This window comes from Pinus tabuliformis, chromosome 9 (assembly GCF_031772625.1).
Source record: "Pinus tabuliformis cultivar Carrire ecotype Pingquan chromosome 9, CPIR1, whole genome shotgun sequence".
Lineage (NCBI taxonomy): Eukaryota > Viridiplantae > Streptophyta > Pinopsida > Pinales > Pinaceae > Pinus > Pinus tabuliformis.
Window position 1 is genome coordinate 1,508,808,110 of NC_142307.1, and position 24,974 is coordinate 1,508,833,083.

The window sequence follows — 24,974 nt, forward strand, 5'->3', positions numbered from 1 at the left end:
AAGAGGATATGAGGGTCATTATTTATATGCATGTCTTCAGTTGAGAGGGTACTCAACATGTGAATGTTGGAGGGATTTTAGGAGCAATTTTTTTATTATTAATTATTGACTATTCAATGACCACAACCAATTATGAGTGCCATGCCACAAACCCATAGGGTTTTAGCCCACTAACTAGGGCTATTAACTTCAAACATGAATATCTCTCAAACCATTAAGAATTACTTGGCATACCATATATCAACGGAAACATCTCGATGGGTAGAATCCATATAGAAGATCCTTGACTCAATAGAGTAAGTTGTCAAGTCAAAATTCCCTTTAGATATCGAGGTAGCCGCTGGTGCTGCTTGGGTTGACATCAATGACAACCACTAATCAACATACCCATCTTGAAGGATCTGCTTCAAGCGATCAAGCTTCTGCCAAAGGACCTGCTATGGTCCCAATTGTTGGGAAAAATACTTGGGGGGGGCGGTTGTTGAATCAATATTTCCAAATCATTAACTTTTCATTTCATGTTTTGATTTCTGTACGTGACTTTTTGAAGGGAACCCGTGTGTGTACGCTGTTAACACCCAGGTTGTTCCCTTTGACTCCCAAGGGAATACGGCCGGGGTAACCACTAACCAAGCTTTGGATTACAGTTTCTAGCCAAACTGTAATCAGAGAGGGTTCTCTCTTTAAAATTTATCTCTGTTTTGTGAGGATTTTAGGCTAGTTATGAATTCAGTTTTCTTTAACGTTTTGGTTGAGTGATGTCTTTCAGTACTTAAGGTGGAAATCTTCAGACAGTTTTTAGTCCATTGGGCAATGGAGTCTGTGGCTACAGGTTGTTTGAAATGTTGAGTGAGATTGTTGAAACTACAGGGCCATTTAAATATGTCATGAAACAAACTAGAAATTGTGATGGTGAAGTATGTTTAACCAGTGGAAGGCAATTAAGAATTTTCCACTAAGCTGAGGGTGTGAGAAAAAGATATATTGCACAGGAGCAGATTCGAATTCCTGAACAATAACCACTGTGAAAGATATAGTCTGAAAGTGCAGCAATTAAGAATTACACCTTATAACTATAACTGAAGAAAACATTTATAACAGCATAGATTGAGATCAGGGTATCCTATGAATAAGTCCTGAAACTATTCTTTTTCTTTGCCATTAACTGTGAAACATAGAACATGAATGGGTTATGAAGAAATAATTAAAACACATAACGAAGAGTTTAAAGGAAACTTATTGTGCCATGAAATATGCAGGAATCATCTAGCATTCAGCAACCACACACAATGCCTCAGACAACACAGAACTTTGGAAATTCCATCAGCCTTTGTATTAATACTCTGAACATTTACAGCATAAGATCTCTAGAAGAGAAAATCAACAACAACCCCTGCTATCTTCGGCGAGGGTGAATATATACAATCGGTGATACAAAATATCTGAACCGCTGAGTCACTTGAGACATAAATACGCTCACCAACTTCACAGAATAGCAGATAAGGAAGTTATTACTGCTCTAAATACAAAGTGAATGCCCTTTAATGCTGTCAGAAGTCTTTTTGACCTTTGGAGGCCACTGAGTCGGCTGAGCGTTTTGTATTAATGCTGAATGATGTGTCTTTATGGATTTGTCATGCTGTAGCTTTCTCACCCCTGTCATTTGTAACTGTCAGTGCTGTTTTAGTGGCTGAATTGGTTTGTTGAGTTGGCCCAGTTTATTCTTTTCCAAAAATACTGAATGCATCAAATTTTCCTGTACATGATGACTTATGTTTTTTGATTGCAAAACCTGATGAAAGGCTCTTGATTACAGTATCAACTGTATCATTTTGGTCCACCATTCCTGTGTGGGCAATTGATGTCTTAAAATTGCATCCAAGGTCTCATCTGCCTCTGTATATTTGTAGAAGTTTGGAGGCACTTCAAACAAATGTTTAATCTCATTCATAATAAAAAATAAGTTCTCTACTCTGTCATAGAGACTTTGCCCAGATGCTGGCCCTGTTTCTTCTGAGGTGCTTGGTCTTACAGTGATCTGATTGGTGGCAAATGTATTGACCCTTTTTGCATAGTTCTCATGTGAAAGTAGCCTCCCTGCGCTGTTCAGTAAGCCAGGAAGACCTCTGCTTTGTAATGCTGCAAATTTATCCATGAATTTGTTTACTTTTGTCTGCATGTCCTGGCTTCTTCTTTCCAGTGTTTTTACTAGGCTTCTTAATGTAAGGACCCTCTTTATCAGCAGGATGGTTTCAGTTCTATTGGGGATTCCCATTGCTGCTAGCTGAGGACCTGTACGGTTATTGAGCACACTAATCATTCTGTTGGCTATCTCAGGCATATTGCCTAGAGATGCCTTTGCCCTCTGGACTTCCCTATGTGCTTTGCCTATGAGCTCCATTTGCTCATGAATAATCTCAATATATTGCCACTGATCTGTGATTGGTTGGCCAATGTTGGCCCATAAAACTGTCTTGAGCTCAGCCACCACTTTATCAAGGGTGAGCTCTTTCTCCAGCTCCTTTATCTTCTCCTTAAGGGCCTTTATTTCCCTTCCTTTTTCTGCTACATTTTGCTTGGATTTGTCATATTTTTCATTCAGCTTAGCTAAATTCTCTCCGGCTTCATTTAGCTCTGCCATTTGGGCTTCTAAGGCCTGAATTTCATTCTTCAGCTTCTGCATATCAAGGCTTGGAGCCTGCTCTGTTGTTGGTGCTGGTGCTGATGTAGATGGCGCTATCTGAGCTGTCTGTTCTGTAGGAGGAGCACTAGTTTGAGGGGGTTCCTCAAGGTTGATTACTTGTGGAGGAGGCTGAGATGTTTGGCCTACTTCCTTTTGTTGTAGGGTTGCCTGCAGTGCAGCCTCTGATTCTCCCAGTTTCTCTTATGTCTAGATCAACTGTTTGTATAATGATATCAGCATGCTTGTTGCATCTTGGTCATGCCTTAGTTGGGCAACCTCTTCTGTTTGTGGGTGAAGAGTTCTGGGATCTTAACCATTTTTCTTAGTGCTACCATATCTGCATCTCTTAGTTTCAGCAGCGCTTGTATAGCTTTGGTGTCCTTGGGATCATGCCCAAGTTCTATGATGATATCCTCCAATGCTTTGATTCGGTTGTCTTTTGCCTGGGAGGATGCTTTCTCCAACTCAAGTTGGGCAGTTGTATTGTTTAGGCTATTTTCCAGCCTATAATTTACCAATGTTTTGTCTGCCAGAGTGGCATATACCATCTCACCCGTTTGCTTGTGCAATTCAATCTGATCCATAGGGTGGATGTCTTTTGCAAGGACCTCAAGGTTGGTCCTTATATAGTCTGCAGCTGACTATGGCTACACCATGGTTGGCATGAAGTGACTCATTATCATTTTTCCCTCTTCTACATCATATGCAGACATCAACCTCTGCTGGTTTGTAGGAGCCATTTTCAACAGGTGATTGTACAGTTGTATCCTAAGTGGCTCATTCTTCTCTTTGATATCAATAAATTGTTGTTTGATGCCTGTTTCAGCTCTCCGTTGCTGGCTTGAGGAGCTGACTTCTCCTCCAACTATTCTTTCTTGTTCCTACTGAAAGGAACTTGCAGATGCCTCCATACTTGGTGGGCCCATGCCCAAAGATTGTCCAATAGGAATTTCTTCCTCAGAGAGGGGATTCATTCTGTGCCTTTTCTCCCCTTGATTTGTGGATGTGGTGAGGGGAGTCTCCTGCTCTCTATCCCTCTTCTTTCCCTTTTCTTCGTTCTGTGGAGTTTGTAGTACTGAGGCCTCCACTGTCTTTCATTGCCTAGGAGGCACATTCTCTTGAGCCTGTTGCTCAGTGGATACAGGGGCTTCAACTGTTTGCTCTTTCTGTATTGGCTGCCCCTCTTTTTGCCCTTTTTCTTGCTGTTCTACTTGCTTTTCTGATTGTTGTTTTGCTATAGGAGGTGGCTGTTCCTGCTCCATCTGCTTCTCTTTTCCTTTGCTGGGAGCCTAATAAGCAGCCTTGGCTGCTTGCTGATGTGCTGTCGAAGATGATGCAGCTGCTCCAAGCTGCCTTTGATATGAAGAGGAAACCTACCCACAAGTTTCCAAGTCAGCCTCTTTCTCAATATTCTTTGTCTCTCTTTGTAGCATTTTCTCTCTAGTCATTGGCTCTTCTAGAGTGCCCTCTTTCCAACTTAGTAGATTGGCATATTTCTCAATATGAGGCAATCTAATGTGAGCATAGCCACCCAATTTATGTTTTACCCTCTTGAGAGAAATGAAATGATTAGGGTCATAAGGTATCCAGCGGAAACTAGTTTCTAATTGGAGGCTCTCTAGGATCATATCTGCTTCCTTCCATCCCTCCTCCCTTTGGTTGTAAAGAAATGGGCCTAGCTGGTTCCTGACCTTTAGCTGCACCTTCTTGTTTTTGCTGTGGAAATGGACCTGGTCTGCATTTCCAAACTGTCTGAAATACTCCAAGGCAAATAGTCTCATTGGGACATATCTTGGCAGCCTATAAGGGTTCAACTCACAACCATATATTCTGATTACTGTATGGTGTTGGTAAAAGTACCAATCACCAATGTTGTAGGCCTTTGAGAGGTGAAGTATTCTTTGCATCTCATCAGTCAATCTTGGAGGAGGGACACCAAATAACAAAGTCATAGCTGGATGAATGAACAGGTCTATGAATTCACAGTATGTGTATGGTGAATGGGAGGTGCAATGAAAAACTGAGGTCCAAAATACTACAGACCTTGGATTTCCCTGGGCATCAAGTTTCTTGAGAGGAATAGGGAAACTGTCTGGTTGATAAAATAGGAACAGATTGCAGATGTATGAGGTGTATCTGAACACCTTTTCCCTTTCTAGATTCATCAGTTGCTCATGAATCTTGTTTGCAATATACTCAGCATAGTCATAGTGCACAGCAGGAGGCTTTCGAGGAGAAAATATGGACAACATGGCCATTATGGTGTCATCAACATCCTCAATTCCCTTATACCCCAGGACATAGCTGATCAAATCCACCAGCATCTTCCCCAAGTCATTGAGATATGGATGTCCAATAGGAGGTGTTCTCAGAGCTTCAGAGCTTGGCTAAATAAATAACTGATTAATCTTGATGACCTGGGCACTGGACAGCCTGCCCCCCTTCTTTAATAAGTCCATCATGGAGAGAGGAGTCAATGGTCTTGCAGAAGGAAAGTTGATCATTTGATTTATGGCCTCAGGGGTGATATGGAACAAGACTGCACCTGATGTTCTGAGGACAGCTCTTTGACAGGGATCATAGTTCCCACAACATCTATGGATTAGGTCTGGAAGGACATTGACTTGAGGGAGGTTGTAAATGGGCAAGTTGGAGTCCCAAATCCCTAAAAGATCAGCTCCACTGAGGTGTTGAGCTTTCAATTCATTTAGCATATGAATATTAAACTTAGAATTTATTGAGAACAAGTCTATCATTTGGTAATCTTTATCTCCTAGGGCCTTCCATTCTAACTCTCTTTGTGGGGCGTTCAGAGGTTGAATATTCAGGGCTACTGGTGTTTCCATGGTTAAGTAGTACTATGACTTGTACTAGAACTGGTGTTACTAAACAGAGCAACACAGAGGGGTATCTCTGGAACAGAGAGGTGAATTGCAGAGGAACAGAGGGTAACTGGTAGTGCCAACAATTGAAATATTGCCCAGAGGACTGATAGAGCAAATGCCAGGCCTAGTGAAACTGTATTCACGGTGAAATAGTGGAGCTCGGGTCTTAAGTTCACGAATGCGCGAACTATCTGTGAATTTAGGAAAATTTGGCTAAATGCGGGTTCTGCAGAGGAATTCCGACCCAACAATTGAAAATAGATACTGGTTATTGGTGATTTGCTGGTAGTTACAGTGTTCCTCAGTCTTTTTAAGCTATCTTTGGAGAATTATGGACAAAACCAGGCGCGGAGGGAACAATTTGGATAAATACTTTATGAATTGCAGGCAATGGTTACAAATGCAGGTGTAATGGATGCGCCCACGGTCTTTGTATTGGTTTCTGCAGGTTGGCGGCTAACGGTCGTAGTATGCATGCAGAGCAGAACAGTTTTTTGTTTTGCAAAAAGTAGGAAAAACCACGATTTTCGGCAAAAATATGGACTTTTGGGTCATTGGCGCTTTTTTTGGATGACGTCAGCATGATGTCATTAGGTGGGGTCGGGTACGGATGGGTGACGTGGCGGCCTGTGAGTGGTCCACGGGGATTGCATAGGTGGCGGACATGTCGGAGCGCTGGCGGGCGGGGGTGCTGACAGGGCGGTGATGTGGCGTGACGTAGCAATGACGTGGGCATGGCGGTAAAGCACAAGCGGTAAATGGTTTTTCTCGGACCGCTCTTGATATGGTCATGGAATTGTCAGAGGGCGACCCGAGAAGATATGGGGGTGACGCGTGGCAGAGGCCTGACGTCACCCTCTGACAGTTTCTCGGGCGGTAAAGGGCGGTCATCGGGGCCGACCCGATATGGACGTGGGCTGTCGGATGGGAAAGCCCAGATCTGACGGTCGACGGGTCAATAGGATGTCAGGGCAATACGGCAGCGGGCGGGACAATAAAATAATATTATTTGTGAAATCTGCGCCTGATGAAACATTAGAAAAGTGGGTTTTTGACTGTGTTACGGGCAAAGTGGATTATGCGCGGGGTCATTTACAAAACCAGGATTAAGGTTATTAATCCAAGCTGATCTTGGATTAATCCCAGGAGTAATTTATAGCGCTCTGTGGGTCGCGCTCTAATGTTTAGCGCTCAAAACATTTGAAACCAATCATAGAGCTATAATGCTCGAGGAAGGTGATATGTAATTTTTTGGGTTTTTTGTATAATTTACATAGTAATAGGGGAATAGGGGGTATAGGGAGTTACATAGTAAGAAGTTAGGGGTTAATATGAGTGGAAGAGGTGGATGAGGAGTGGAAACACTAAGTTTTATATGGAATCAACTTAGTTTAGAAAGTAGATCAAAATGAAAAGAATTTTAGACAAGAAATGTGGCTCTTAAAGAAACAAGAACCAACACAAGACTTTGACTTCTTTCATGAACACAATTGGTGTAGGGATGTTAGCAATAAATGTGAAGGGGGGAAATTAGGAAGTTAGACATGCTCCATTGAGTTGCTGCAAAATGATGGAGGAGAGGACCTTCTCTATCCATTGATGTTTCCTTTATGTTAGACCAGCAAAATTCAATTGAAAGGAATGACATTTCTGCAACCCCATCTACCTACCCATCTACTTGCCTAGCATTTTTTGTTTCTTCATGGAGGGTGCACTTAGACTTGCAGACCCTCATGTGCCTTTTCTTTTCCTTTGGCTTTTTCTTTTGATTTTCTATCTAGAACTACCCTTATTGCTTCCAAGGCCCCAGATTAAGCAGTTGGGAACCTTAATTCTCTACCTAACTATTGGTCTGCCAAGATTAAACAATTTGGACAGACTTCTTTCTCTATTCTACAACAAAAAGTGAAACATGGCATGATCCAGATGAGGCTGTTGGACCATCCATAAAAAATTGAATCAACATCAAGCTATGTACACATATTGCCTTCTCTTGGAAATATGGGATCTTTGCATCACCAAAGCAGAGCATATTTGGAACTTCTTTTACCAATCATGAAATATGAAACCTATTGGTATAGGTATCTAACAGTGGCTCCACATGGGGATGGTTTTTCTTTTTGAAAGACCAAGAACAGCAGGTCAGAATGCCTTGGCCCTTTGATTTCTTTTCACCAAAACTTGGAGTTTTCCTCCTTGAAATCTCAAAATTGGAATCTGTCATGCTTGTGGAACTTGCTGAACTAAAGCCTTTTCCTGATTCTGGAAGACCTTTCAAACTGAGCTATTCACATGCTGAAAGAAAACATTATATACAGCAAATTATGTACAGGGGGAACAGCCATGCTATATACATGGAGAGTAGTCAAAATAGTGCTTCAACATCCTGCCATTCACAGGACCTTCATCCAAATCAGTTTCATCAAGACTTTTAAGAAAGTAAGTATTGTTTCCTTGCACTGCTTGAATAACAAATGGTCCTCTCCAAAGGGAATCAAATTTTCCATGTTTTCCTTTATCTTCCCTTCTTGAATCCCACTTTAGGACCTTGTCACCAATGTTGAAATCTTCAGCCTTAGTCCTTCTATCAAAAGCTTTTTTTAACCTTTCTTGTAAAACTTGAACTCTGCTATAAACTTGGTCTCTAGTTTGCTGCAAGCATATTATTTGATTGATCCTTCTTTGCATGTCATTGGGCTCAGCTTCACTTTCTTGAAGTAGTTTCATAACAGGAACCCCTAGTGATGAAGGAAATTTGGCTTCTAATCCATAGACTAACTCATATGGGCTGACCCCAATAGATCTCTTGGTCGTTAGTCTGTCTGCCCATAAGGCATTGATAAGCTTCTTATGCCAATTCTTCTTATTTTCTTCCAACATCTTCTTTATGATGTTTACAAGGCTTTTATTTGATGATTCAGCTAGGCCATTTCCTTGAGGGTAGTATGCAGTAGAATGGCCCAAGGCAATGTGGAATTTGTGGCAGAAGTTCACCATCTTCTTGGATCTGAAAGCAGCAGCATTGTCTATTATGATCTTGTCAGGACAACCAAACCTAGAAAGTATATTGGTCTCAAGGAACTGAATGATAGTGGAATCATTGGCTTGTCTACATGGGACAGCTTCAATCCACTTAGTAAAGTAGTTTGTAGCTGTTAGAATCCATCTATGTTGGCCTGAAGATGAGGGATGAATTTCCCCAATGAAATCCAAACCCCATTGTTGAAAAGGTCTCTCTGTTGCAATAGGCCTCAAAGGAAGTGGCAGTAACTTTCTCTTTCCCTCAAACACTTGGCATTTATGACATGAAGTGGTAGATTTTTTGACATCAGGGAAAACAGTGGGCCAATAGTAACCTGCCCTCAATATCTTATCCACAGTGGACTTCCAGTACAAGTGTCCACCACAATCACCTGCATGAAATTCTTTTATGACATTGTTAGTCTCATTCTCAATTAAGCAGTTTAACAATATACCCTCATGGTTTTTCCAAAGCAAATTGCCATCCATGACACAAAATCTTGAAGCTTTCATTTTTAAGAACCTACATTTAGTTCTGGACAATCCTGGGGGAGCACACAGGTTTTGTAACACATAACATATATCAGAATACCAAGAGGATTGTTCAAAGGCTACATTGATCTTTGGAGTCGCCAGCTCCGGTTCATTGTCCAGCTGGTTAATGTCTAAGGCTTGGAAGTTTGCTTCTGTCATTAATTTGGCCAAACCTTGCCCTTTTATTAGTTTTGTAGGTATTATTTCAATATCAAATTCCAATATGTTGGCAATCCATTTGCCTCTTCTGCCCTCCAATTTTTCTTGAGTGAGTATGTCTTTCACAATGGGACTTGGCACATAAGCTATAACATGGGAGTATAGGATGTAAATCCTAAAGTCTTTAATGGCCTTGACCAAAGCATAAGCTTGCTTCTCCATGATCTGATATTTCAGAGGTGCATCTCTGAGAGCTCTACTAAAGAAAGCAATGGGTTTTTCATTTCCTTGGTCATCTTTCTGTAATAAGACAGCAGCAATGGTATGCTGGGAGGCAAAGGAGAAAATGATAAATTCTCTGTCAAATTGAGGATTTGTTAGGACTGGTGTTTGGGTAAGGGCCAATTTTATGCCTTCAAAAGCTTGTTTTGCTTCTACTGTCCATTTCACTTTTGAATCCTTCTTTAGCATGTTATTTAGTAATCTGATCAATTCTGCTAAGTTTGGGATAAACCTCCTTAAGAAGTTAATGTTTCCCAAGAAGGCTTGTAATTCTTTGATGTTTCTTGGGTGGGGCATTTGTAAAATAGCTTGTATCCTGTCTGGGTCAATTCTAATGCCATCCTTTGAAATGATATGTCCTAACAACTTACCTTCTTCCAAACCAAATAGAGACTTCTTGGGATTTAAGGAAATTCCGTATTTCCTACATGTTAAGAATATCTGTCTCAAGTGCTTCAAATGTTCTTGGTCTGATTTAGAGAAAGGTGTGAGGTCATCTAAATAAATAACAAGGAAGTCATGAATCTCCTTGGCAAAAGCAATATCCATTGCTCTTTGAAATGTAGCCCCTGCATTTTTCAATCCAAAAGGCATTTTGACATATTTGAAGGTTCCCCATGGGGTTGTGAATGTTGTTTTGTCCTGATCATCAGGGTGAACTAGGATCTGGTTGAAACCTGAGAATCCATCAAGCAAAGAAATTCTTGAGGCCCCTACCACTCTTTGGAGAATGTGATCCATCTTAGGTAAGGGGTAATGGATACTTGGTTCAAATTCCTTAGATCAACACAAAGTCTTATCTCACCAGTTTTCTTTCTTGTGGGCACCAAATTTGAAATCCAGTCTGAAAACCTGATAGGTGCTATGATACCAGCTTTAAACATTTTTTGTACCTCTTTCTCAATTGAAGGGAGAAGCATAGGATTGATCCTTCTCAATTTTTGCTTGAATGGATTTTGATTAGGCTTGATAGGGATGGTGTGTTGGATAACAGAGGTGTCATAGGATTTCAGATCCTCATAACTCCATGCAAAGACATCCTGAAATTCTTTGAAGAGGTCAATGTATTTAGGCTTCTGATCAGGAGGTAAGGATGCAGACAATTTTATTATCTTGGGCCTGTCGACAGTTCCAATGTTGCATTCTTCAATGGCAGCATTAAGAGGCTGCATTTTTCGTTTTCTAGGGACATCATTTGAGTCAAAAATATCCTCCAATGGAGTTAGGCCTGTTGGAAGAAAATTGTCTTTCAATTGTATCACTTCAGCTTCAGCATCAGCTACTTCTTCACAACTGATTTGTTGAATTTCTTGTATGTTGTCTTTGTTAAAAATTGTTGGATGTAGCATTTGGTTGGCTGTTTTGGGTGATATTGCTATTTGGTCCTGTTCACCTAGTGTTTGTGAGTCACTTGCAGCCTCTGCATCAATGTTTAGTCCTGAAAATTCTTGCTGCAAAGTCAAGAAATTATTTATTTGTGCATCATCATCAAACACTTGCCAGTCCTTGACATTGTTTGGGATAGAAGGTCGGTGTTTAATCTCAGCTGTAAAGCAATGCTTGGGTTCAAAAGGTAGTTTACATGTGCTTGCAAATGTGGCCAAACTATGAGCATGGAGATTATGGGTTCTAGAAATTTTGGTAATTTGAAATTCAGTGAAGGAATTTAGTATTTCAACAGCAGCAGACCTATAAGATCTCAGTCTTTTGTCATTAGTGACAAAATCCCCCTTCACTTGTTGGATGATTAGGTCTGAATCTCCCATAATCGAAAGTTTTGTGGCCTTCAATGATTTTACCAGTTTGAGGCCTAGTAAAAGAGCTTCATACTCTGCCATGTTGTTGGTGCACCTGAAGTTTAGCCTGTAGGCTCGACCTTCTGCATGACGGTTTTGTTTGTTATGTATCCAAACCCCTGCTCCTGCCCCTAATTTGTTGACTGACCCATCAAATTCAAGGAACCATAGGATTTCTTGGTCAGGGGAGGAATTGTCAACCACTATGGGGCTTGGCATCAACAACTTGAGATCTTGGCTTACACTTGGTTTTCCTTCTTGAACAATTTTGTTTATTGATTGCTCGATCATTATTTCTAGAGCAGTAGTTTGTTCATTTATATCCTGATCTTGTTTGAATGTCTTAGTTTCATCATCATTTGTAGAACCTGTATTATCATTGAAGAGAATATATGAGTCTATGTCAGAATGGACAGCATATATGGGAAAGTTTTGAGGTTTTTATTCACTGTTGACCATGTATTTCATGAGTGTTTCTCTATATAGTCTCTTTGGTTGCCCAAAGACAGATATGGTGGCATAAGACATGTCTAATTGTAGAAAACCTTGAAGTTTAGCCCCCCATGATCTTGATAACAGCATTCCATACTTAGGTGGGATATCAGCAACTACAACATCCATCAAGATTGTCTTATTGGGGTATTGGACAAGTGAGACACAGAGATCCTTTATCAGGCCTAAACACTTGACTTGGCTGGAGTCAAATGAGAACAGGTCCTTATATGGTCTTGTAATATCTAGATTTAATCTTTCCATGATTGATTTGGGCATCAGGTTGTGGGAAGCGCCTGAGTCAAACATTGCATTGTGTAATATCTTATCATGAACATGCAGGCTGACATAGAACGGTAAGATTCCTGTAACTGCTGTCTTTCCATCAACTTCTGGGCCGAAAAGTAGTTCTAGAGTGTCATCCAACACATTAACATCATCTTTGTTATGAGTAAGTTGAAGGGATCTCTTGATTTGTTGTTTATAAATGTTATGTTTGGCCAACTCTGAGAGAGGAATAGCTATCTTCAATTTTCCAATTTCAGCTTCCAAGTCAAAAGGTTTTTCAGATTGGGTTTTAGTGTTCTGGTTAACAACCTTTTCCCTTTCAATGGACTCCTTAGTGCCTTCCTCCTGTTTCTCCTTTTGATCTTGAGGCTTGTCCTTTTTACTCACCTTTTGAGAAATATTGCTTGGATTATGCTGCAAGGATGATGTAGCCACTGGCTGTTGATTTGAGGGAGATGCTTCAGTTATTTCTTCAACTGTTACTTCCTTTGTGATTGGATCAGTTTTGTCAATTGGCTCTGTGACAATAGCCTTCTTAGGTTGTGGGGTGTCCTTTGTTTTGTCAGGCTGTGTCACATTTATTGTTCTACTTCTCAATTTATATTGCTTATGAACTTCAAAAACAGCTGTATCATAGCCTTGTTTGAAATCAAATGACTCACCTGATTTGGTTTGAAACTGTTTAATATCATCATCCTCATGATCTTCTTGTGTTAAAAAAACTTGATTCCCACTGTCCAAACCCATTAGGTTGATGTGAGGATCCTCATTGGGCTCACTGGATGTGGAAGCCTCAGCATAATTCTCTTGGAAAGGGGGTCTGACATGTTGGTCAGGATCAGTTCTTCCAGCATTGGGATTTTGATTCTTTCTAAAGTTTTGGTTTCTTATGTTGCTTGTTTGCCCTTCCCATGATGCCTTTCTTTCTATGGTTTCCACTCTGTCCCCAAGTCTGTCCATGCCTTTGATGATTGCATCTAACTTCTGCTCAAACGCTGAAGGTTCTTCCTTAAAGGTAGTTCTTCTTTCAGTTCTGGCCCTATTTCTTTTGGCAATCAGATTTGCCTCTACACTTACTGCTATGTCTTGCATGTCAGCCAAAGTTGCAGGGGCTCTCTCTCTTAATTGATATGCCATATCAGCATCAAACCCATCAGGGAACTTTATTAGTGCTAAATCAGGTGGAGGCCTAAGGTTTTGAGGAATGGCACTATAGATAGAATTGAACCTAGTGCAATAGTCCATGACAGTTTCTTGTGGACCTCTCTTTATGGTGTCATATTCAGATAAAATTTGTAGAGGGTCTTTTTTCTTTTCCCATCTGTTTAGAAAGGACTGGTAAAGAGCACCCGAATTAGCTATAGAGTTTGCAGCTAATGCCCTAAACCAAGTTCTTACTTCACCTGTCATACTTTGGACAAAAAGTTTCATTCTGACATCATCATCATCTATCTCATAGTTTTCGAAGTAGTCTTGCATTTTCTTGGTATGCTGTAAGGCAGTATATGTACTGGTTCCATAAAAATAAGTGATTTTGCTTTGGTAATCCTGAGGCATGGCCCCAAGATTGTTTGGCAGCTGGAGGGGTGCATAACGATTAGCCATATTTGGTGGGATAAGTGGGACAACTGGAACAACAGGAACAACAATAGCAGTTTGGGTGTTAGGTGTAGACAATATATTTTGTGAAGTGGATGATGAAGAGGGGGAGGAATGAGTTGTATGGAGGTGAAAAGTTGGCTTAGAAGGGGTGGGGATAAAAGTGTGTTGAACTGCCTCAGGGCTAGATTCAGGAGATTGCTCTGGTTCCTTTTGGCTCTTATGAGTTTTATGGATCAAATTGGGGTTTTCAAAAACAGGAGGAGGATTTGGGTCAGGATTTGACCTGGTGTGCCTAGTCTTCCTTTTAGGAGCCAGCTTCTGAACTTCTTTTTGGTATTTTTTAGGATATTTTTTAGAACTATTTCAAGAGACTGCTCAAGCTATTTTTGGAACCACTGTCTAAAGACAGACAATAGTTGAAAAATATGCTCAGTCCCCAGTTGAGTCGCCAATTATGTTAACACCCAGGTTGTTCCCTTTGACTCCCAAGGGAATACGGCCAGGGTAACCACTAACCAAGCTTTGGATTACAGTTTCTAGCCAAACTGTAATCAGAGAGGGCTCTCTCTTTAAAATTTATCTCTGTTTTGTGAGGATTTTAGGCTAGTTATGAGTTCAGTTTTGTTTAACGTTTTGGTTGAGTGATGTCTTTCAGTACTTAAGGTGGAAATCTTCAGACAGTTTTTAGTCCATTGGGCAATGGAGTCTGTGGCTACAGGTTGTTTGAAATGTTGAGTGAGATTGTTGAAACTGCAGGGCCATTTAAATATCTCATGAAACAAACTTGAAATTGTGATGGTGAAGTATGTTTAACCAGTGGAAGGCAATTAAGAATTTTCCACTAAGCTGAGGGTGTGAGAAAGAGATATATTGCACAGGAGCAGATTCGAATTCCTGAACAATAACCACTGTGAAAGATATAGTCTGAAAGTGCAGCAATTAAGAATTACACCTTATAACTATAACTGAAGAAAACATTTATAACAGCATAGATTGAGATTAGGGTATCCTATGAATAAGTCCTGAAACTATTCTTTTTCTTTGCCATTAACTGTGAAACATAGAACATGAATGGGTTATGAAGAAATAATTAAAACACATAACGAAGAGTTTAAAGGAAACTTATTGTACCATGAAATACGCAGGAATCCTCTAGCATTCAACAACCACACACAATGCCTCAGACAACACAGAACTTTGGAAATTCCATCAGCCTTTGTATTAATACTCTGAACATTTACAACATAAGATCTCTAGAAGAGAAAATCAACAACAACCCCTGCTATCTTCGGCGAGGGGGAATATATACAATCGGTGATACAAAATATCTGAACCGCTGAGTCACTTGAGACATAAATACGCTCACCAACTTTACAGAATAGCAGATAAGGAAGTTGTTATTGCTCTAAATACAAAGTGAATGCCCTTTAATGCTGTCAGAAGTCTTTTTGACCTTTGGAGGCCACTGAGTCGGCTGAGCGTTTTGTATTAATGCTGAATGATGTGTCTTTATGGCTTTGTCATGCTGTAGCTTTCTCGGCCCTATCATTTGTAACTGTCAGTGCTGCTTTAGTGGCCGAATTGGTTTGCTGAGTTGGCTCAGTTTATTCTTTTCCAAAAATACTGAATGCATCAAATTTTCCTGTACATGATGACTTATGTTTTTTGATTGCAAAACTTGATGAAAGGCTCTTGATTACAGTATCAACTGTATCATTTTGGTCCACCATTCCTGTGTGGGCAATTGATGTCTCAAAATTGCATCCAAGGTCTCATCTGCCTCTGTATATTTGTAGAAGTTTGGAGGCACTTCAAACAAATGTTTAATCTCATTCATAATAAAAAATAAGTTCTCTACTCTGTCATAGAGACTTTGCCCAGATGCTGGCCCTGTTTCTTCTGAGGTGCTTGGTCTTACAGTGATCTGATTGGTGGCAAATGTATTGACCCTTTTTGCATAGTTCTCATGTGAAAGTAGCCTCCCTGCGCTGTTCAGTAAGCCAGGAAGACCTCTGCTTTGTAATGCTGCAAACTTATCCATGAATTTGTTTACTTCTGTCTGCATGTCCTGGCTTCTTCTTTCCAGTGTTTGTACTAGGCTTCTTAATGTAAGGACCCTCTTTATCAGCAGGATGGTTTCAGTTCTATTGGGGATTCCCATTGCTGCCAGTTGAGGACCTGTACAGTTATTGAGCACATTAATCATTCTGTTGGCTATCTCAGGCATATTGCCTAGAGATGCCCTTGCCCTCTGGACTTCCCTGTGTGCTTTGCCTATGAGCTCCATTTGCTCATGAATAGTCTCAATATATTCCCACTGATTTGTGATTGATTGGCCAATGTTGGCCCATAAAACTGTCTTGAGCTCAGCTACCACTTTATCAAGGGTGAGCTCTTTCTCCAGCTCCTTTATCTTCTCCTTAAGGGCCTTTATTTCCCTTCCTTTTTCTGCTACATTTTGCTTGGATTTGTCATATTTTTCATTCAGCTTAGCTAAATTCTCTCTGGCTTCATTTAGCTCTGCCATTTGGGCTTCTAAGGCCTGAATTTCATTCTTCAGCTTCTGCATATCAAGGCTTGGAGCCTGCTCTGTTGTTGGTGCTGGTGCTGATGTAGATGGCCCTGTCTGAGCTATCTGTTCTGTAGGAGGAGCACTAGTTTGAGGGGGTTCCTCAAGGTTGATTATTTGTGGAGAAGGCTGAGATGTTTGGCCTACTTCCTTTTGTTGTAGGGCTGCCTGCAGTGCAGCCTCTGATTCTCCTAGTTTCTCTTCTGTCTAGATCAGCTGTTTGTATAATGATATCAGCATGCTTGTTGCATCTTGGTCATGCCTTAGCTGGGCAAACTCTTCTGTTTGTGGGTGGAGAGTTGCTGGGATCTTAACCATTTTTCTTAGTGCTGCCATATCTGCATCTCTTAGTTTCAACAGCGCTTGTATAGCTTTGGTGTCCTTGGGATCATGCCCAAGTTCTATGATGATATCCTCCAATGCTTTGATTCGGTTGTCTTTTGCCTGAGAGGATGCTTTCTCCAACTCAAGTTGGGCAGTTGTATTGTTTAGGCTATTTTCCAGCCTATAATTTACCAATGTTTTGTCTGCCAGAGTGGCATATACCATCTCACCCGTTTGCTTGTGCAATTCAATCTGATCCATAGGGTGGATGTCTTTTGCAAGGACCTCAAGGTTGGTCCTTATATAGTCTGCAGCTGACTATGGCTGCAGCATGGTTGGCATGAAGTGACTCATTATCATTTTGCCCTCTTCTACATCATATGCAGACATCAACCTCTGCTGGTTTGTAGGAGCCATTTTCAACAGGTGATTGTACAGCTGTATCCTAAGTGGCTCATTCTTCTTTTTGATATCAATAAATTGTTGTTTGATGCTTGTTTCAGCTCTCCGTTGCTGGCTTGAGGAGTTGACTTCTCCTCCAACTGTTCTTTCTTGTTCCTGCTAAAAGGAACTTGCAGATGCCTCCATACTTGGTGGGCCCATGCCCAAAGATTGTCCAATAGGCATTTCTTCCTCAGAAAGGGGATTCATTATGTGCCTTTTCTCCCCTTGATTTGTGGATGTGGTGAGGGGAATCTCCTGCTCTCTATCCCTCTTCTTTCCCTTTTCTTCTTTCTGTGGAGTTCGTAGTACTAAGGCCTCCACTATCTTTCCTTGCCTAGGAGGCACATTCTCTTGAGCCTGTTGCTCAGTGGATACAGGGGCTTCAACTGTTTGCTCTTGCTGTATTGGCTGCCCCTCTTTTTGCCCTTTTTCTTGCTGTTCTACTTGCTTTTCTGATTGTTGTTCTGCTATAGGAGGTGGCTGTTCCTGCTTCATCTGCTTCTCTTTGCCTTTGCTGGGAGCCTGATAAGCAGCCTTGGCTGCTTGCTGATGTGTTGTCAAAGATGATGCAGTTGCTCCAAGCTGCCTTTGATATGAAGAGGAAACCTGCCCACAAGTTTCCAAGTCAGCCTCTTTCTCAATATTCTTTGCCTCTCTTTGTAGCATTTTCTCTCTAGTCATTGGCTCTTCTAGAGTGCCCTCTTTCCAACTTAGTAGATTGGCATATTTCTCAATATGAGCAAATCTAATGTGAGCATAGCCACCCAATTTATGTTTTACCCTCCTGAGAGAAATGAAATGATTAGGGTCATAAGGTATCCAGCGGAAACTAGTTTCTAATTGGAGGCTCTCTAGGATCATATCTGCTTCCTTCCATCCCTCCTCCCTTTGGTTGTAAAGAAATGGGCCTAGCTGGTTCCTGACCTTTAGTTGCTCCTTCTTGTTTTTGTTGTGGAAATGGACCTGGTCTGCATTTCCAAACTGTCTGAAATACTCCAAGGCAAATAGTCTCATTGGGACATATCTTGGCAGCCTATAAGGGTTCAACTCACAGCCATATATTCTGATTACTGTATGGTGTTGGTAAAAGTACCAATCACCAATGTTGTAGGCCTTTGAGAGGTGAAGTATTCTTTGCATCTCATCAGTCAATCTTGGAGGAGGGACACCAAATAACAAAGTCATAGCTGGATGAATGAACAGGTCTATGAATTCACAGTATGTGTATGGTGAATGGGAGGTGCAATGAAAAACTGAGGTCCAAAATACTACAGACCTTGGATTTCCCTGGGCATCAAGTTTCTTGAGAGGAATAGGGAAACTGTCTGGTTGATAAAATAGGAACAGATGATAGATGTATGAGGTGTATCTGAACACCTTTTCCCTTTCTAGATTCATCAGTTGCTCATGAATCTTGTTTGCAATATACTTAGCATAGTCATAGTGCACAATAGGAGGCTTTCCAGGAGAAAATATGGACAACATGGCCATTATGGTGTCATCAACATCCTCAATTCCCTTATACCCCAGGACATAGCTAATCAAATCCACCAGCATCTTCCCCAAGTCATTGAGATATGGATGTCCAATAGGAGGTGTTCTCAGAGCTTCAGAGCTTGGCTGAATAAATAACTGATTAATCTTGATGACCTGGGCACTGGACAACCTGCCCCCCTTCTTTAATAAGTCCATCACGGAGAGAGGAGTCAATGGTCTTGCAGAATGAAAGTTGATCATTTGATTTATGGCCTCAGGGGTGATATGGAACAAGACTGCACCTGATGTGCTGAGGACAGCTCTTTGACAGGAATCATAGTTCCCACAGCATCTATGGATCAGTTCTGGAAGGACATTGACTTGAGGGAGGTTGTAAATGGGCAAGCTGTAGTCCCAAATCCCTAAAATATCAGCTCCACTGAGGTGTTGAGCTTTCAATTCATTTAGCATATGAATATTAAACTTAGAATTTATTGAGAACAATTCTATCATTTGGTAATCTTTATCTCCTAGGGCCTTCCATTCTAACTCTCTTTGTGGGGCGTTCAGAGGTTGAATATTCAGGGCTACTGGTGTTTCCATGGTTAAGTAGTACTATGACTTGTACTAGAACTGGTGTTACTAAACAGAGCAACACAGAGGGGTATCTCTGGAACAGAGAGGTGAATTGCAGAGGAACAGAGGGTAACTGGTAGTGCCAACAATTGAAATATTGCCCAGAGGACTGATAGAGCAAATGCCAGGCCTAGTGAAACTGTATTCACGGTGAATTAGTGGAGCTCAGGTCTTAAGTTCACGAATGCGCGAACTGTCTGTGAATTTAGGAAAATTTGGCTAAATGCGGGTTCTGCAGAGGAATTCCGACCCAACAATTGAAAATAGATACTGGTTATTGGAGATTTGCTGGTAGTTACAGTGTTCTTCAGTCTTTTTAAGCTATCTTTGGAGAATTATGGACAAAACCAGGCGCGGAGGGAACGATTTGGATAAATACCTTATGAATTGCCGGCAATGGTTACAAATGCAGGTGTAATGGACGCGCCCACGGTCTTTGTATTGGTTTCTGCAGGTTGGCGGCTAACGGTCGTAGTATGCATGCAGAGCAGAATAGTTTTTTGTTTTGCAAAAAGTAGGAAAAACTGCGATTTTCGGCAAAAATATGGACTTTTGGGTCATTGGCGCTTTTTTTGGATGATGTCAGCATGATGTCATTAGGTGGGGTCGGGTACGGATGGGTGTTGTGGCGGCCTGTGAGTGGTCCACGGGGATTGCATAGGTGGCGGACATGTCGGAGCGCTGGCGAGCGGGGGTGCTGACAGGGCAGTGATGTGGCGTGATGTAGCAATGATGTGGGCATGGCAGTAAAACACAAGCGGTAAATGGTTTTTCTCGGACCGCTCTTGATACGGTCATGGAATTGTCAGAGGGCGACCCGAGAAGATATGGGGGTGATGCGTGGCAGAGGCCTGACGTCACCCTCTGACAGTTTCTCGGGCGGTAAAGGGCGGTCATCGGGGCCGACCCGATATGGACGTGGGCCGTCGGATGGGAAAGCCCAGATCCGACAGTCGACGGGTCAATAAGATGTCAGGGCGATATGGCAGCGGGCGGGGCAATAAAATAATATTATTTGTGAAATCTGCGCCCGGTGAAACATTAGAAAAGTGGGTTTTTGACTGTGTTACGGGCAAAGTGGATTATGTGCGAGGTCATTTACAAAACCAGGATTAAGGTTATTAATCCAAGCTGATCTTGGATTAATCCCAGGAGTAATTTATAGTGCTTTGTGGGTCGCGCTCTAATGTTTAGCGCTCAAAACATTTGAAACCAATCATAGAGCTATAATGCTCTGGGAAGGGGATATGTAATTTTTTTGGGTTTTTTGTATAATTTACATAGTAATAGGAGAATAGGGGTATAGGGAGTTACATAGTAAGAAGTTAGGGGTTAATATGAGTGGAAGAGGTGGATGAGGAGTGGAAACACTAAGTTTTATATGGAATCAACTTAGTTTAGAAAGTAGATCAAAATGAAAAGAATTTTAGACAAGAAATGTGGCTCTTAAAGAAACAAGAACCAACACAAGACTTTGACTTCTTTCATGAACACAACTGGTGTAGGGATGTTAGCAATAAATGTGAAGGGGGGAAATTAGGAAGTTAGACATGCTCCATTGAGTTGCTGCAAAATGATGGAGGAGAGGACCTTCTCTATCCATTGATGTTTCCTTTATGTTAGACCAGCAAAATTCAATTGAAAGGAATGACATTTCTGCAACCCCATCTACCTACCCATCTACTTGCCTAGCATTTTTTGTTTCTTCATGGAGGGTGCACTTAGACTTGCAGACCCTCATGTGCCTTTTCTTTTCCTTTGGCTTTTTCTTTTGATTTTCTATCTAGAACTACCCTTATTGCTTCCAAGGCCCCAGATTAAGCAGTTGGGAACCTTAATTCTCTACCTAACTATTGGTCTGCCAAGATTAAACAGTTTGGACAGACTTCTTTCTCTATTCTACAACAAAAAGTGAAACATGGCATGATCCAGATTAGGCTGTTGGACCATCCATCCAAAATTGAATCAACATCAAGCTATGTACACATATTGCCTTCTCTTGGAAATATGGGATCTTTGCATCACCAAAGCAGAGCATATTTGGAACTTCTTTTGCCAATCATGAAATATGAAACCTATTGGTATAGGTATCTAACATACGCGACTGTTGTTAAGAAAACTAGCTTATATCTAGTAAAATTATGTTTTAGTTAATACCTCATCTGTTTATCTTGAAGCAATCCATCAATACTTTATTAAACATTAGATAAAAAGTAACCATGTGTAGTAAGAGAGAAATAAACCGTCACATATAAGAAAAACACATGAATAATATGATTTAAGGTGGAAACACAATGTGGGAAAAAACCACCTATTTTTGTCATATTTTTCTTCTTTTAAATAAAATAAAATATTTTACAATCTTGTATTGGCATAGACTTATACCAGTACGCAGGAACCCACCTACAGAAATCTACAACCTTCACTCATTCTCCAGCTACTACTGGAAGGGAGCTCCAACCCCTTGTATCTTCTACTAGTGTACACTCATACCAGTACATAGGCACCAACATGTAGAAGGCTACAACCTTGACCCATTCTCCATCTTCTACTAGAAGGGAGCTCCAACCCCCTAATCGGATTTACCAGATACCACTGGAAGGAATCTCCAACTCCCTCAACTCCAAGGACAACGTTTCATAAATTTTCATACTGGTTCCACCTTCTACAACAAATCATACCTTGTAGGCCGTGTTTCATCAAATTTTCAGAATGGACACACTACCAACATTTAAGCTCAAAGAAACAATCATAAAAATTAAACCTTATCACTGTAACTCAATCATCAATCTTTAACACGATTGACTTAACCAATCACTGAAGCCCAATCAATTGAAACTCAACCAAGAACTCAACGAATTAAGTGGAACAATCACATCAGTGTAACCATAATACCAAACAACATACTGAAAATGACAAAAACCATGTCATGTCACTGTAACCTTGGTCAACCATTATCAAAATGTATATGCTACTTTATAGTATAAAAACCACATGTGAAAACGCTTTTCATAAGATATAATCACATACAGATCTTCAAGGACTAAAACCTGTAAAATGAGCCATTGCCACTCTAAAACAAATATTGAATCTTACTAAGATCTATTGTCTCATTCTGAAACAACCAGAGAACCTTCACTAAACTTTAATCACAACCATCATGTAACTTCAACATTCTGCAATCAATCGATTCATAATCAAGACATCACTATTTAAGCACAGATCATCAAGAAGTCTTCAATGACAAACAACAGAAACACATCAGGACTGATTAAACTAACCAGCCATCCTTTTAATCAAAACCCTACTTTATATATGTGCTTTCTTCAAAGAATATATGCATGTGTACATGCTTTTCATAAACCAAGCCTGTGTTTATGCGTCTTACTAGAAACACATCCATGTGTGTACGTGCCTTGCATGCTATAAAACCCACGTATAAATATGAAAATTTAGAGTCAAATATTTGCTGTAACAGAGAAATTCAGACATATCTAGGTCTCAACATACACAGAAAAATCATGCATTAAGATGCCATCAACACATATCAAATCATCCTAGAATTATTATTTTTCATCTCATATATATTAGATCTTATCCATCATCAAACTCTTGAGTGCATACTTAGTTTAGTCAAGCAAAGAATTAATAGCCCATAACACGCATATTTGCTTCATATCTAACTATTCATAATATTTTCATCACTTGCACACATTGCATGCATTTTACCACGTTGATCTTCATTGCTTTATGTAGCTTAACCTTTTTCAATACCACAATTTAAAACCATAATCTAGCCGATGGTTTTCTTAGACGAGATCAAAAAATCCACTACTGGGCTCAATACCACAGGGTAATACCATGGTAAGGACTCTTTGTATTTAGAATACCATGGTACAAAAATTGTACGTGCCTTTGCTTCTTCATACTTGCGTATGTACGCGGATTTACTTAACAAAACCCACATATACTTCTTGAACTTTCAATTTTATCATACCCCTGCCTCTAAACTACTATGCCTTTGTCAAAACACTCTATCACATCTGTAAAACACTCTATCACATATTGTTTACATCTCCAACAAGTAGGTTTCTATCAAGGGATAACTCATCAAGTAGGTTTCCATTCATCAGGTAGGTTTTCTTCAACGACAACACATAATTCATAACACCAATAAAGTCAGCATAGGGTAAATCTAGATCTCAACCGTAATTCCTTGTAGGTCAAAGCATATGAACTCTGGTTGATAATTCTGAATTTAGGGAATCCAACAACATATAAAAACCATAACACCTCCTATTGGGATAATTCCATTTAATAAAAAAAATTATTTGTCTTGTATTCTTGATCTTCTAAGGCTACAGTCTTGATATGTTCATTAAGGTTTGTTTTAGCACTACTAGAAGGGATCCTACATAATTTATTTAAAATTCTACTTAATGCATTTGTAATTCGGTTTTCTTTTCCCTTGATCTAATTGATTTGAAAATCAAATTCATTAAGAAAAGCCATCCACTTTACTTACCTTGCATTTAAATTTGGTTAACTAAAGAAATATTTGAGATTGGTTTGATCAATTACTAATGTCAACTTCTTGCCAAAAATGTAATGTGACCATTTTTTTAAAGCATGAATTATTGTAGCTAAATCTAGGTCATACACAACATAATTATTTTGATTCTCCTCTGGATTCCTAGATTCATCAATTATATCATGGTTATTTTTCATTAAAACTCCACCTAATCCATCCAAAAAAGTGTTTTTACACATTGTATTATCTTTATTAGGATTGAAAATATTAAGTATGGGAGCTACGTTTAACAAATATTTCAACCAATCAAAGATTCCTTAAGACTTTTGGGTACATATTTAAATGTAAGTCCTTTCCTCTCTAAGGATGTTCTAAGGTAGGCCAACTTTGTGAAATCTTCAATGAACCTACTGTAGTAACATGTAATTGCCATAAGGATTCAATATTAGACATCTCTAAGAAAAATCCAATTAAGAATTTCTTTAACTTTTTTAGGGTCTATCATGGTTCCCTCTTTGGATATCACATGCCCCAAACACTGAATCTAACCTTCATAAAACTCACATTCACTAATTTTTTCATATAAATGATCCTCTCTTAGTACTTTTAGTACTATTTTTAAGTGTTGTTCATGCTCTTCTGAGATCTTGGAATAAACTAGTATGTCACCAATGAAGGTCAATATAAATTTATATAAGTATTGGCTGAAAAAACTATTCATTAGATACATAAATGTGGATATGGTGTTTGTGAGTCTAAAAATAAGGACAACAAACTCATAATCACCATGTCTTGCTCTAAAAGTAGTCTTATGAATATCGTGATCTTTAATTCTGATTTTGCGGTAACCAGATCTCAAATATATCTTTGAGAAGATTGTGTGCCCCCTTACCTAATAAAACATATCATCAATTGTAAGTAATGGGTATTTATTTTTTATTTTCAACTTGTTCAAATATCTATGATCAATACATAACCTAATATTACGATCCTTCTTCCATACAAAAAATATCAGTGCTCCCCAAGGTGAGACACTTGCTCTGATATATCCCTTGTCAACCAATTATTGAAGTTGCATATTTAACTTAGTCAACTCTAGAACACTCATTATATAAGGTTCCACTAACATTGGTGTTTCCCTAGGTACCAACTCAATGGTGAAATCAATGTCTCTTTTCGGTATTAACCTAGGAATTTATCTAGGAAAACATCCCCAAATTATTACACAACTAAAAAATCATCCAAGGTTTTT